This window comes from Bombus vancouverensis, unplaced genomic scaffold, assembly GCF_051014615.1.
Source record: "Bombus vancouverensis nearcticus unplaced genomic scaffold, iyBomVanc1_principal scaffold0022, whole genome shotgun sequence".
In the NCBI taxonomy this organism is placed as follows: domain Eukaryota; kingdom Metazoa; phylum Arthropoda; class Insecta; order Hymenoptera; family Apidae; genus Bombus; species Bombus vancouverensis.
In genome coordinates, this window is record NW_027468913.1 from 114,396 (window position 1) to 127,417 (window position 13,022).

Here is a 13,022-nt window from a genome sequence, read left to right on the forward strand (position 1 = left end):
CTCGTATCAATGAATGATGTCAATAAGTTATTTTTCTTTTCAGATTGAACAATATTCCAGATTTATTCATAATTTCATACTACGCGAAGAATAGACTTTCATAGGTATATAAAGGAAATATTAAGTATAGGGAAACTCTTTTTCGTTGTAGGTGACATATGCTTCACGGTTGAACACATGTATTTTTGAACACATATAAATGAAAAAGTACTCTTATGGAGAAAAAGAATTGATACCTTCGATTGACATTAGATAATGTATATAAACTTATGAACAATCACTATCAGTTTGTATTTTAGGTGCACACGCAGATTTGTTGGAGTTCTTATAAAATGTACATCCTGTACGAACGTTTTATTCTTCCAAATTTTACGATACTATGTCTCATATAATAACTATATGGATTAAACGTAATATAAATGATCCGAAAATAGACTCGAACGACATTAATTGTCTTTCTATTTATATCAATATCGAAAATACAAGTAAAGCTGGAACAATAGTATGCAAGAATGGACTATTTATTATTTTAAACCAAATCATAGCATATTCAGAATGCACAGTATTATCATGAAATGTAAATGAATCAGTTGTAAACGAACGATTTTACTGTAAAATCGTTGCCTCCTTTTTTTCATCTGAAATATAGCAGCAATGAGTACATTCTTTTAATATATAATAAAACGAGGTATCTTTATAAAGTTACATATGTCATCACTGGTAACTGTTATCTCGTATGACACCAAATATACCGTTAGTATGGAATGATATTTTTATGAAGATATACTTTAATGATAGATTTTATGAATGAAACGTTATATATGAAAAATTATCTCTTGTCATTCTATGAAGTGTAGTAGCTAATGGAGATTAATTTTACGAAGTATTAGAGCAAAAGAGAATTAAAAAATTAAAAAGATCTAAATAAGATTGTTCGTGTGGCTTAATTATCTCAATTCTGGTACACCACTTGTTACATTCTAACTAATTAGCGCTAAACAATAACTTGCAAATATTAAAGATATTAACACCTTAATATTAACACCTAAAGGTTTTCAGGAAATTTTATAATATTTGATTATTGTATATCTAGTCATTGATTGATAAAATTTCTTGTATAAGCATAGATCGAGGTTGACGTCATACGCAGATTGCATATCATTGACAGGTATCGTTTTAATTTATTTTATGGCTAGAATCATTTGAATATTATACGAATAATTATTTCCATTCGAACGATTAATAAATCACGTACCTATAAAAGATATATTATGAAAAAGACGTGACGAAACAAAAAAATATTGGAAATTCCGTTGTCATTAGATCAATTATTTTTGCAATGATTTTTATTTCCATGTAATTACATATGAAATGGGTAATTCATTAACATCTCCTCGAATCGAATATAATTCGTTACACTTCACAACGATTCAAATAATGGACGGGAAATATATAATAAGTTTCCTGTCCTTGCGTTAAAATAGTACTGTACAAATCAGATGATACAGGAAATACCCAAAAAACCCAGTTACATCCACATTGCATGACAGCACACTTGCAATGGATTTTTGTGATTTCAATGTCACAGACAATGACACAACTAATCAGAACACGTTCGAGGCTATAGACATTGAAATTACCGCGTGTTTAATACGTTTAAAGCATAAAGGATAAATTGAAACTATTCAGCTGGACAAACAATTTTGGTAAAAATTCAAACAGTGAACACAGATTCGGGAAAAGTACTTCTAAATGTGGCTAATCAAGACATAATAGTTGAAGAAGCAACATTCGATATTGGTGAAGAAGTAGAGGGCACAATAATAGAATCATCCGCTCAGGGATTATATTTAAGAGTCAGTAGATATAAAGGACAAACTGTTAGTACAGGATTTTTACTAGATGGTCACATGTCACCTTGTATGGAGATTGCAGCTCTACTAGCATCAAAATATGTTCCTGGTCATACACTTTCAGCTCTTCTATTTGCTACAGTACCTAATTTAATTTTAACTAGGACTTTTGCAACTCAAGGAAGGTACAGGAATTTTGAAAAACTGAAAATAGGAGACTGTATACCTTGTACGATCAAGGATATGGGTATAAGACTGGTATAAGACTTATTTTTCCAGTTGCAGAATATACGCCATTTGGATATGTGTCCCATAGTAACGTTAGTAATTTTAATCTACTGCACATAAACCAAATTTTATTGGCAAAAATATTTTCTATTAACAGGAAAGAACAACAATTAAGACTAACATTACCGCTAAAGAAAATATACATTGAATCCATTGATCCTGTATTTTAATAAATTAGTAGAACTTTCAAGGAATTCATATTACAAAAACAGACCCATTGCATCTGTCAAATTAGGGCAGAGAGTTACTGGAGAGATTGAAAAAATTACGCCTGATTGGTTGGTTGTTCAATTGCAGAATAACTTGCTAGGTATAGTGTCTAAGAATCATTACTCTGAGAATAAAAAAATAGGGGACAAAATTTCTGGGACGATTATATGGAAAAATTACGTACACGAGCTTGTCCAATCGACCACGTTATCGTTAATAATGCATAAGTGCCAAAATAAGTGCCAAACAAAATAAGCAAATACAATTTCCTGACGGTAAATTGCTACGTGGTAGAATCTTAATGGTGACAAATTGGTTTATCCTGATGCTCCTTCAAGGTATTGGCAACGGAACTTTAGCTGCGATACCTGTACGTCGTCACATAAATAGTTTACTGCCAGATCTAACACCTTATACTATTCATTCTAAAATTAAATGTTACACCTCATTAAATTTCAAAAAATCCGATATTATGCCTCTCAGCGTCATAAAATCTGCATTTGAAAAGAAGTGTTGTGTGAGAGAGAAATCGGATGATAATAATAACTTAAAAAGAAAGAAGCAAAATCAAGAGTACGTGGCACTCGCCAAAAAAATAAAAATTGAAAAGTTACGGGAAGACGAAACATGAAAAACAAAGGGAAACGAAACAGAGAAAAACCAGAGAAAGATTTAGAAAAGGAATATTCAAAGAGAATGTGTGTTGAACAAACAGGAGAAGAAAAGATTAAACTGGAAGATACCAAAGCTTCCGAAGAAGATTTGAAATATGCTGACTCAACTCTCCTTCAGGATAAAGAGTCATCTTGCGATAGTGAAGATGAAGTAGAAGAAAAACCAAATCTGAGAAATAAGAAATTATGTGCCGCTGAACGTCGAGAACAAAAAAGACAGGAGAAACGTGAAATACGTCAAAGAGAAGAAGCACTCGCCAATAACCAGTTACCAAATTCTGTACATCAGTTCGACAGATTAGTTTTAGCTAGTCTAGACAGTTCAATAGTATGGTTACAGTATATGGAATATCATTTACAAATAACAGAAATCGAGAAAGCAAGAGCAGTTGCAAGAAGAGCGGTGAAAACGATTAATTTCAGGGAACAGAAGGAAAAATTAAACGTTTGGAAGGCTTGGTTGAATTTGGAGTCTAAATTCGGATTTCCTAAAGCACTGAATGATGTTTTTCAAGACGCAGTGAAGTCTAACGATTCACTGAAAGTATACAGTCACATGTTGACTGTTCATGTCGAGGCTAGCAGGCAGATGGAACTAGAGAAAACAATTAATACCATGATTGGAAAATTTAACTGTATTCCCGAGATGTGATTTAATTGTGGAGAAGGGTTGCTAAAAATGGGTTTGAGGGACAAATCGAGGCATATTATGCAGAGAGCATTCCAATCTTTGCCAGCATCTGAACGTATGTACACTACAGAAATAAAGAGAGAGCAGTAACTCTGTTTGAGCAAATTCTAAGTTCTTATCCGAAACAGGTGGATATATGGTCTTGTTATGTCGATTCTCTAGTTAAATCTAATGATACTGATATAGCAAGGTAAAAATATTTTTTCAACTATATTTTGTCTTTTTAATTTCATACAGAATTTATCTTCTAATAATTTGTATTTACAGGAAAGTTCTAGAGAGAGCAGTTGTTCAGGCATTACCGCCTAGAAAGGTAAAGATCCTCTTTAAAAAGTTCATCAATTTTGAAGAACGAGTTCTGCCCGAGCAGTCGAGCTATGCGTACGTAAAACATAGTGCCTCAGACATTGTGCGACAAGAGTAGAGCAACAGAACCAATCGAGGATGGAAAAAGTACCATCAATAAGAATACTAAACAAAGGAGAAACATACACTATAAGCAGGGCAGTAGACCAACAGAGCCCAATTAAAACAACAAGAGAAGTACAGGACTGCGCAAATACAAAAGAAATAGAAATGGAAATAATACAAGAAGACGACGTAAAGAGCAATACTAACAAGGATCTACCACAACATAACGAAAGTTGGAGAACTGTAACTCCCAGCAAAAAAAGAAAAATAAACACAAACACAAACGATAGGAGGACCACAGAAACAGAAAGTCAACAATGGCTACAAGAAATTCCTACACAAAACTCCTTCAGCTCACTGACAGAAGAGATGGACACAGACCCTACAGAAAAACCAAGAACACTCACTCCCAAGCCACCACCAATCTACATAGACGCAAAAATAATAGACCCCCTCATTGATCTGCTAAACAGCACGGCAGGAAAAGAAAACTGCACTATCAAACAGCTCAAACTGGACCAGGTAAAAGTACAAACTAATACCCCAGAAACCTACAGAAAAGTAACTAAAGCGCTAAAGGAAGAAAACGCTGGGTATCACACTTACCAATCCAAATCCGACAACAGCTGCAAAGCAGTAATCAGAGGTCTACACTCCAAAACAAATACAAACAAAATATGCGAGGAATTGGCCAAGATCGGACACCAGGTAAGAACGATCAACAATTTAGCCAGATTTGACACTAAGCAACCACTACCGCTATTCCTAATAGAGTTAGAACCGAAAAGCAACAACAAAGAAAAATTTGAAATTAAAAAAATCTCAAACACAATAATCACAGTCGAGCCACCCAGACATAGAAAAGATATACCACAATGCATGCGGTGTCAACAATACGGACACACAAAAAACTACTGCAACAGAAGCCCGGCAAACACAAGCCAGCTACAAAGGCTGCGTAGTCAGAAAACAACTACAAAGCAAACTCTTCCCGCCGATTCGAAACAGGACACACAACAATTTCCACACGCAACAAGACAACACAGAATCTATGTCAGCACCAAATACACAGCATGTAATGAACAATAACCACACTAACACCAATACCGTCAAAAACCGAAGCTACGCGCAAATAGTCAACCGGTCGTCACCCCTAGATAATCAAGAATAGAACAACCACAGCAACGACGCTACAGAAATCAAAGAGTTAATAAAACATTCCATAAAAAACACCGAAATACTCACAAAAATGATAAGCGAACAAAACGAACTCCTCAGACAGCAAACACAGCAGATAACAGACATGTTACAATTACTTACTAACGTGATGAGCAAAAAATAAAAATAGACACGCTTAAAATAGCAACCTGGAACTCTAACGGCCTACAACAAAGGGCCCTAGAAACTAAAACATTCCTGTATAGCAACAACATCGATATACTACTCGTTTCAGAAACACACCTCACAATGAAAAGCTATATAAAAATACCGCACTACACCATATGCGACACCAAGCATCCTCCAGGGAAAGCACACGGAGGGATGGCAGTAGTAATAAAAAAACATTAAACATCACCTACACAGTCAGGTCAGTAAGGAACATATACAAGCAACCACCGTTACCGTACAGACTAACAGCAACCAACTGCAGTTGTCAGCAGTATACGTACCGCCGCGACACAAAACTACAACGCAAATGTGGGAAGAGTACTTTCGACACTTAGGTGACAAGTATATTGCAGCGGGAGACTACAATTCAAAGCACACACTATGGGGATCAAGAATCACTACACCTCGAGGTAGAACCTTGGAAAAATACATTAGAAACAATAACCTCAATATATTATCCACAGGAAGACCGACATACTGGCCGACAGACCTGAGCAAAATACCTGACCTGCTAGACTTTGCAGTTACAAAGGGACTAAACGCAAATAAACTAAACATAGCACCCAGCCTCGAGCTTACCTCCGACCATACGCCCATAATAATTGAATACAGAAACAAACCAATACTTTACAGCAGCACAGAGAAGCTATGCAATAAAACCACCAAATGGCAAATATTCAAAGAAATAATAGAGAGCAAAATCAGCTGCAACATCCCACTGAAAACACCTGAACACATCGATCAAGCAGTAACAACATTCACAGAAACTATCCAAGAAGCAGCAAGGGCAACCACTATACCTGAAACAACCAACAGACAAACAAAAACAGTTCCACTAGACATCCTCGAAAAAATTAGAGAAAAAAGAAAAGCGAAAGCAAAATGGCAAAAACAAAGAACAAAAGAAAACAAAAAACACCTAAACAAACTCACAAAAGAAATAAAAGACAAAATAAAAGAGCACAATAACAACGAGTTCACAAAGTTCATCGAGTCACTATCTGCTCACGAGAACTACAACTACTCCCTATGGAAAGCCACAAAAAAAATAAAGAAGACAATAAAACTGGTACCAGCAACCAGAAGAATGGGCAAGAAGCAACGAAGAGCAAGCTGAAGAATTTTCCAACCACCTATGCAACACATTCACCCCACACAACATCAACAACAGCAACCACAATAGCCATACGGACGAGGACGCGCTAACTACTAGTACACCAACTGACAATCACTACACCATACCCAAAGCAACAGCACAAGAAATCAGAAACATAATTGAGAAAACAAAAAATAATTAAGCACCAGGAATCGACCTAATTAACGGCAAAATCTTAAAAAACCTTCCGCCAAAAGCAATAAGACAAATCACAATAATAGTTAACGCAATACTAAGAATACAATACTTTTCAAAAACTTGGAAACTGGCACAAATCATAATGATACCCAAACCAGGCAAGGACCCACACGAAATCAAATCCTACCGACCAATCTCACTACTTCCGATGTTCTCTAAGATACTAGAGAAAATAGTTTACTATTTGGGGATAAACCCCATAATAGAGAAGAATCAACTAATACCGGATCACCAATTCGGATTCAGAAACAAACACTCCACAATAGAACCAGCGCACAGACTCGTCAATGAAATCTTACAGGCGCTGGAAACAAAACAATACTGCACGGCACTCTTTATGGATATCGAAAAAGCATTCGATAAAATAAACCACACTAGCCTACTTCAATCAATCAGGAAACAGTTCCCGGAGCAGAGATACCAATTAATCAAATCATACTTAAGAAGCTTCATAGTAAAAATCAAAGACACATACTCTGAAGTTAAAGAAATCAAGGCAGGAGTTCCGCAAGGAAGCGTCCTAGGACCAATTTTATACACATCATACACGGCCAACATACCAACAACTAACAATAGCAAAATACTGACATTCGCGGATGACACAGCTGTACTAGTCAGGCACACTAACCCTGCAACAGCAGTTACACTACTACAAGAACATATCGCAAAAATAGAAAAGTGGCTTCAAGCAAAACAAATTAAAGCAAACCCCGATAAATGCAACCATATTACATTCACACTGCGAAAACAGAAACCACCAAACATTGTACTAAATGGCACACACATAATACAAACAAGGCAAGTCAAATACTAAGAATCCAATACTTTCCTAAACTGTGGAAACTAGCACAGGACATAATGTTACCTAAACCAGGCAAAGAACCACACCAAACTGCATCTTACAGACCAATATCATTACTTCCTGTGTTTTCCAAAATACCAGAGGAAATAATATGCAACCGCATAAAACCAATAATATAGAAGGAAAAATTAATACCAGATCACCAATTTCGATTCAGAAACATACACTCCACTATAGAGCAAATGCACAGGCTCATTAAAGAAATAATACTAGCATTAGAAAACAAACAATACTGTACAGCCCTCTCTATGGACATAGATAAAGCATTTGACAAAATAAACCACGAAAGCCTACTACAAACAATCAGGAAACAATTTCCGGAGCAAATATACCAATTAATAAAATCTTACTTAAGCAGCAGAACCTTCGTAATAAAAATCAAGGACACATACTCTGAAGTTAAAGACATAAAGGCAGGGGTTCCGCGAGGAAGCGTCTTAGGATCAATACTATAGACAAAACATACCAACAACTACCAATAGCAAAATACTGACACTCACGGACGACACAGCTGTACTAGTCAGGCACACTAACCCAGAAACAGCAGTCAAATTACTACAAGAACATATCACAAAAATAGAAAAGTGGCTGCAAGATAAACAAATAAAAGCAAACCCCGATAAATGCAACCATATTACATTCACACTGCGAAAACAGAAACCACCAAACATTGTACTAAATGGCACACACATAATACAAACAAGGCAAGTCAAATACTTAAGACTCCACTTAGATACACGACTCACATGGAAACAGCATATTAAAGCAACAACAGACAAAATACAGATGGCAAGGAGACAAATGTACTGGCTAACAAGTCGAAAATCCAAACTAAGCATAGAAAACAAACTAAAAATATATAAAATGGTCATAAAATCAATCTGGACGTACGGAATAGCACTATGGGGAACAGCAGCAATGAGCCATATAACCAAAATAGAGGCAACGCAATCTAAAATACTCAGAACAATAGTAAACGCGCCATGGTACGTTAGAAACGAGAACATTCGGAAAGACCTAGGAATACCAATGGTCAAGGAGGAGATTAACAGAAGTGCAAGAAGGTACAGAGAAAGAATACCCAAACAAATACAACGCACCCAAACCGGCTGGCAGCGGAAACGGTCGACACATCAAGCATAAAAAGAAGATTAAAAAGGAAACACCTAACAGATCTCACAAGGACATAACCTAACAAACACGATAATGGTACCCCGCTGGGGGTAGCCACCCACATGTTATATTAGTATACCGCTATAATATTTTACCAAATGTCCTACTGGACAAATTGTAAAAATTTAAATAAATAAATAATAAAAAAAATTTTGAAGAGCAGCATGGTACTGAGGAAGACATGACTCGTGTTCAAGAAATGGCTGTAGAATATGTAGAGAAGCAGTGTACAAAATGATTAAAAATAATAAAACATTTTGACACATATTTCATTACATCACGTGAGCAAAACCTATGTTACGTGGAGCAAGATGATCCGTGCGACGTCCTTCATTGTCGGACCGTCAAAACCCAAGCACCATTAAACAGGCCCTCAATAAATCTAAGGCCCCACCATAAAACTTTAACTTTTTAACGTCATTATTTTAACACATGTTTTAAGTTAATCCTTTTGTCCTGGAGGACTTTTTAAGCCTAGAAAGGTTTTCGGTTTATAGAGGGTTATTGGAAAGGTCCTTAGGCTTATTAGGCGCTCTTAAAAATTACGGAGACTGCGGGCAGTGACCTAACGGAAAAAGTGGATATTTATCTAACGGAAAATCCGGCTTTTTCCGGATTTTTTGTAAACAATGACACCCTCTAGCAAGGTTGGTAGGAGGTTTCCTTCTCCTCTCACCACTCATTAACATGACTGAAACCAATAGGCATCACATATCGTTACTCTCACCTTATTAACGAAAAGTGTGAGAAACGAATCCGCTTTCTTCGTTCAAGAAAACACACCCACACCGAGCTTTCCTCCGTAATTGCATGAGATCGGAACATCAGTCTCCTCTATTGCTACGTCAACTACAACAAGAAACTCAACTGTAAGGGCCTTGCTGTATTACCAAAGAATACTGTGCATGTGTATCGCATCTTCATACGCCAAATCGTCGTCTACGACATATATCATACGCAACGGCGTAAGTTCGTTGTATCAATTTGTTGAAAATATATAGTTTATAATCCTGTTAATCGCAGCGCTATATCACCTCAACCACCTCTATTATCTTAACGGAAATCAGGAGATCGATCTATTCGCGACGTCGATTATTATAATCGTAACGGGAATTTACGACTCCCGCTGATGTGTTTCCGCGCGATTACGTCTCCCCGCGATTGATTGAAAATACAACCTTAATTACACAATACCTAAAACAGTCCAGTTATGTAAAGTTTTCTACCACATATACAAAATACTATTAATATTGATACAGATAAAAATGAAAAAAGTAATAATAAATTGACATATTTACAATTTCTCTGATCTCAAGTGCGTCCTTTTTATTGATTATTCTGTAATGACAAAAACAGGAATATGTCTAATCAAAAATCTTTTAGTACGTTTGGGACGCAACTGCTCCATTGTGCAGCAGTAGTTTTAGCTAATCGATCGTTACAACCACGTCCGCGCTATTGACTTCTTCAGAGGTCTCGGCGACATTTGAATTGTGCCTGAAATTGTACAATTTGGTTTTGTAGGTACCCAGGTAAATACCCTTGTCCAAGAAGTCTTCGTTTTTGTACTTCCCGTTCGTGGTTATTATGTTTTGCGTCTATTTTCTTAAACATATTTTTTGAGGTAATCCATGCTGCATCATGAAGACATTAAATAATGTAGATTTATATTGTTTCGACTCGAGATCTCTACCGATTCATTTATGTGATGCTCTGTATGAAGTGTATCATCGATCAATTTGAAGAGAGACACGATTTGAATTTTTGGACGAACTACAAATTTTTAATAGTTAGTAGCCAAAATTGAGAAGCTAAATCAAAATCCGCGCGGTCACCGTCTACTTTTTCATAAATGTAGTCATAGACTATGGACATAAAAATATGGATCGTACCATAGGTCTATGGTTTATTCATCTCTGGATATAATGTTCTTGATTCGTGATGTATTCGCGCGTGGGTTGCCTCGTTGCTTATTGCCCCGGTGTAGCTGATTCCTCCATCTGGTTTAGGATCAGTTGCCTGCAGCTTGTGAAGCAAAAAAATCAGAGACTGTTGAAGAATTTTGAAGATAGATCTGTCTTATACTGTTCATTCTAAAATAAAACGATATATTTCATTAAGTTCCACAGAATAAATTATTGCGCCTATTTGCATGGTAAGATTTGCTTTCGAAAAGAAATACTATGTAAAAGACAAGTTGTGCGATAATAATAACCAAAAAGGGTTGATATTTCTAATTTCATAGTGTGCTTACTTCATAAATGAAATTTTGGGGGTGTCCTGGAGAAAGTACTTGTTACGTTCGGATACTGGCAAAGATTGCAATGCTCTCTGCATAATGTGCCTCGATTTTTAATAATCCTTCTCCACTATTAAATCATGTCTCGGGAATATGTTTAAACTTCCCAATCATGGTATTAATTGTTTTTTCTAATTCCATCTGCCTGCCAGCCACGACACGAACAGCCAACATGTGACTGTATATTTTCAGTGAACCGTTAGACCTCACTGCCTCTTGAGAAACATCATTTAATGAGTCAGGAATTCCAAATTTCGATTCTAAATTCAACTAAGCCTTCCAAACGTTTAATTTTTCCTTCTGTTCCCTGAAATTAGTCGTTTACACCGCTCTTGTCGCGACTGTTCTTACTTTCTCTATTTCTGTTGCTTGTAAACGGTATGCCGTATACTGTAGCCATACTATTGAACTGTCTGGATTAGCTAAAACTAATCTGTCGAACTGATCTACAGAATTTGATAACTGGTTATTGACGAGCGCTTCTTCTCTTTGACGAACTTCACGTTCCTTCTGTGTTTTCTGTTCTCAACGTTCAGCGGCACTTAATTTCTTATTTCTCAGTTTTGGCTTTTCTTCACAATCGCTAGATGACTCTTTAGGCTGGAGGAGAGTTAAATATCCTTGGCTTCCGCTCGTTATCGTCACCATTATTAACATTGTTAAGCGCATATCTCAAATCTTGTTTGGAAGGTTTGGTATATTTCAGTTTAATCTTTTCTTCTCCTGTTCGTTCAACACACGTTCGTTTTTCTCTGTTTCGTTTTTTATCTTTGGTACTTCTTGTAACTTTTCAATTGTTATTCTTTTGGCGACTACCATGTTCTCTTGATTTTGTTTCTTTCTTTTTAAGTTATTAATATCATCCGATTTCTCTTCCACACAATAATGGAAGATAGTGTCACGTAGAAAACACAGGAAATCACGAAATTAACGGATCATGTCTTGTGAATTTGAAGTGTGTAGGACGTAATAGATGCCAAAAAAAAAACACTCGGAGATATTTAAACAGTATATTTATTAACAATTCTCTCTTTCGACACTTTGCGTAGAACTCGCGATTACACTTGACGATTCGCAATTCTCGGTTACAACTGATAGACGATGAGTTAAGGTGGCGATTGAGCAAAGTGCGCGATATAAATTAAGATGATGACTACTCAAGGAACGTAGAGGAACTGTCCTTCTGTGACGATGACGCTGCGGAGGTGTGACTAAGGGTACGAGATAATCGGATTCGTTAAGGAAAGTTTTCCTTAGGAAAGTGAGGGAAATGAACGTCGCTGTTAATTGGTTAATTTCTATGTTGATGGTTGAAGAAGGATGCTAACCGCCCTCGAGAGAAAGTTGCTAGCGGGAAGCGTCGTCCTTGAGGAAAACAGATTTCCCGTATCTTCCCGCAGTAGGTGTTAGAGATTTAGGGACTGTTAGGATAAAGACTGTTTGTCTGTTTGAAGAACTTAACTAGTTAACTAAATCTTAAGATTTATAACAGGTCCTCAAGCTAGCTGAACATGTACTGTGTAGATGCATCGACGTCTGGTAATCGTCGCACCCGGAGAATAGGGTCTGCGTGTGGCGAGCCACGGAACAGAAACCGTTGGAATATTTACTGTCGAGTACCGCTACAACTATTTCTTTTTAAGGAGAACTATACTATTACCTCATACTTTTGTCAGGCAAAGCGTTCATCCCTTGACCGCTGCTACGTTCGGCGACTGGTTGTCGCCACGAGCCCAAGCTCATTATCACAAATCTCGAACAATTGTAATCGAGTTAAGTTATAGAGGCTAAAATATTGAGGGTTTTCCGATGAATTCC

At 36.6% G+C, this 13,022-nt stretch overlaps 1 pseudogene; it reads left to right on the forward strand.

Annotated features, from left to right (window-relative positions):
• The first annotated feature begins 1,676 nt into the window (after positions 1–1,676).
• Positions 1,677–10,159, forward strand: LOC117162421 (uncharacterized; annotated as a pseudogene).
• The last annotated feature ends 2,863 nt before the right edge of the window (positions 10,160–13,022 follow it).